At 42.9% G+C, this 3,319-nt stretch overlaps 1 pseudogene; it reads left to right on the top strand.

The window, feature by feature from the left end:
- The first annotated feature begins 1,397 nt into the window (after positions 1-1,397).
- On the top strand, positions 1,398-3,044 carry LOC102731965 (5'-AMP-activated protein kinase subunit gamma-1 pseudogene; annotated as a pseudogene).
- Positions 3,045-3,319: the final 275 nt, after the last annotated feature.

Genomic DNA, 3,319 nt, shown 5'->3' with positions numbered 1-3,319 from the left:
CCATCCCTCCCAGATGACCATGCCTTGATCCCCAGAACCTGTAAATATGTTAGGGTACATGGCAAAGGGGAGTTAGGGTTGTGAGAGAATTAAGGTGACCAATTAGCTGTTTTTAAAATAGGAAGCTTACCCAGGCTAATCTGGATGGACTCAATGGAATCACAAGGGTCCTTAAAGTGGAAAAGAGAGGCAGAAGAAGTGACAGCATCAGAGGCAGATGTGACTACAGAAAGTCTATTGATACAACACAGAAGAGCTGGGCCTCCTGTGTCTAGCTTTTCAGGTGGAGAAATGGAACTGCAAGACAAGGAATGGAGGCTGCCTCTTGAAGCTGGAAAAGCAAGGAAATGGAAGCACCCCTGGCACCTTTAGATAGGAGTACAGTCCTTCCTGCACCTCGATTTTAGTCCAGGGAGACCTACACCAGTTCTGACCTACACAACCATGAAATCATAAATTTGTGTTGTTTTCAAGCACCTAATTTGTGCAATTTGTTACAGCAGCCACAGAAAGCAACTACAAATATATTCAGGAACTTGTCATGTAGTAGAAATAATCAGATAAGCTAAACTTCTGATTTTAAAGAAGAAAAAAACCTCAATAATAAATGAGTTACATTTTAATGAGATTGCAAGAGATGAAACATGACTGTAGTGAATAAAATTCTATGGTAATATATTTGAAAATCTTGAAGAAATAAGACATTACATTAGGAAATATAAATTAGCAGAGCTGACTTAGAAGCCTGAATTAAGTGATAATAACAGAAGAAATAGACAAATGTATATAAAATAATTTCATTCAGGGAAGTGTCTTGTTAGACTTTGGTGAACTTATTTTTAAATGTCAAGGAAAAGATTTCTTTATTGTGTAAATTATTCCAAGATTTAGAAAAATAAAGAAATCTGTTCTACTCAGAGTATTTTATGAAGTTGGTAGAACCTTGGCATCAAAACTGGGTAAGATAATCCAGAAGAGTAAAGTAGACAACAGTATAAAAATTAAAATTCTTGGGGTGCCTGGGTGGCTTAGTCATGATCTCAGGGTCCTGGGATTAAGCCCCACATTGGACTCTCTCCTCAGTGGGAAGCCTGCTTCTCCCTCTCCCTCTGTTGCTCCTCCTGCTTGTCTCTCTTGCTCTCTCTCTCTGTCAAATAAATAAATAAATAAAGTCTTTTAAAAAATTAAAATTCTTGAAATAGAACTTAGGATATTATTCATAAGTTTGAGATGTAACAAAAGTGGCATCACCAAACAGTATGAGAGAAAGGTGCATAACAGAGAGGGGATAATTATACACTCTACATTACACAAAAATAATATTCTGGATAAGTAAAGAGTTAAATATTATTGCCATTAAAAAAAAGTAGAGCTGAGCCCCCCTCCACCCCCCCGACTGGCTCCCAGAGAGCTTCCTAAAGCGAGCGAACCCAGTCAGCACCTCTTGAAATGGAGATGGTCACTTCTTCAGATAGCTCCCCAGCTCTGGAAAATGAGCATCCTCAAGAGACCCCAGAATCCAACAATAGTGTGTATACTTCCTTCATGAAGTCTCATCGCTGCTATGACCTGATTCCCACAAGCTCCAAATTGGCTGTATTTGATACTTCCCTGCAGGTGAAGAAAGCTTTCTTTGCTTTGGTGACTAATGGTGTACAAGCTGCCCCTTTGTGGGATAGTAAGAAGCAAAGTTTTGTAGGCATGCTAACCATCACCGATTTCATCAATATCCTGCATCGATATTATAAATCAGCCTTGGTACAGATCTGTGAGCTGGAAGAACACAAGATAGAAACTTGGAGAGAGGTGTACCTACAGGATGCCTTCAAACCACTCGTCTGCATTTCTCCTAATGCCAGCTTGTTCGATGCTGTCTCTTCATTAATTTGAAACAAGATCCACAGACTGCCAGTTATTGACTGGGAATCAGGCAACACTTTGTACATCCTCACCCACAAGCACATCCTCAAGTTCCTCAAATTGTTGATCACTGAGTTCCCCAAGCCAGAGTTCATGTCTAAGTCTCTGGAAGAGCTACAGATTGGCACCTATGCCAACATTGCTATGGTCCGCACCACCACCCCTGTCTATGTGGCTCTGGGCATCTTTGTTCAACACCGAGTCTCAGCACTGCCAGTAGTAGATGAGAAAGGGCGTGTGGTGGACATCTACTCCAAGTTTGATGTTATCAGTCTGGCAGCAGAAAAGACCTGCAACAACCTAGATGTGTCTGTGACCAAAGCCCTACAACATCAATCCCATTACTTTGAGGGTGTCCTCAAGCGCTACCTGCACGAGACTCTGGAGACCATCATCAACAGGCTGGTGGAAGCAGAGGTTCACTGGCTTGTCGTGGTGGATGGGAATGATGTGGTCAAGGGGATTGTATCACTGTCTGACATCCTGCAGGCCCTGGTGCTCACAGGAGGAGAGGAGCCCTGAGCTGGGGAAGGGGTCAGGCAGCACCAGGGGCTATGCCCCACTCACTGCCTGCCCAAAGTTCTAGGAACCACAGGTGAAACCTTGAGAGAATTGTGACTCTCTTCCCTGCTCGGGAGCCGGGGAGGGTGTGGGGGGAGGAAGGAGAATGGATTTTTAGCTGTCCTTATCCTCATGCACACAGCCTAGCCCATCCTAGCCCCAGCCCTCTTAGATGTAGCCCCCTTTCTGGGTGAATGATAGGCTGTGTGCCCCTCAGGCCAATTCTGATCTCTGAGAGATCCCCAGACCTCACCCAGCCTTTGCCTCCCTCTCTGCCCCTGACTCCACCCTAAGATAATAGCACAACAAAACTCTTCCGAAAGATATTTTTATTCATCCTGTTTCATGCTATATGGAGGAGGCTGAGTCCATTTAGTGACATTTCTTCCCATAATGGGAGTGGGGAGGATTGTAGGGAGGAGGGTCTTTGGGTTCCTGTGCTATGTGCATATGAAGGGAGATGGGGGTTAGGTGGAGGAGGAGGGCAGAGTGATTAGCTGAGGTTGTTGCTTTTCATGGCAAACCTAATTAAAATGACAGGAACCTCTTCAAAAAAAAAAAAACTAGAGTATGTAATATCATGATGAAGGAAGGATCACAAATCATTAAGGAGGGGATACGTCATTTTTAAATGGCACAGAAAAATCTGGCCATTAGCATTTAAAAGATAATTTTTGATACTTATCACACTTTTCTCACTAAATTAAAGGCCAGATAAATTAAAGTTAAATGACAGAGCTGTTAGAAGTGGGGAGTTGCTTTGTGACAGATAGATTGCTCAGGGTCTGGACTTATTCTTACAGATATTGGAGGACTCTATCTGTTGGGATGCTGTATA

The sequence above is a fragment of the Leptonychotes weddellii genome, chromosome 4, assembly GCF_054177405.1.
Source record: "Leptonychotes weddellii isolate Sample4059 chromosome 4, ASM5417740v2, whole genome shotgun sequence".
In the NCBI taxonomy this organism is placed as follows: Eukaryota; Metazoa; Chordata; class Mammalia; order Carnivora; family Phocidae; genus Leptonychotes; species Leptonychotes weddellii.
Note: the sequence above shows the minus strand (reverse complement) of the source record. Positions and strands in the feature narration are given on the sequence as shown.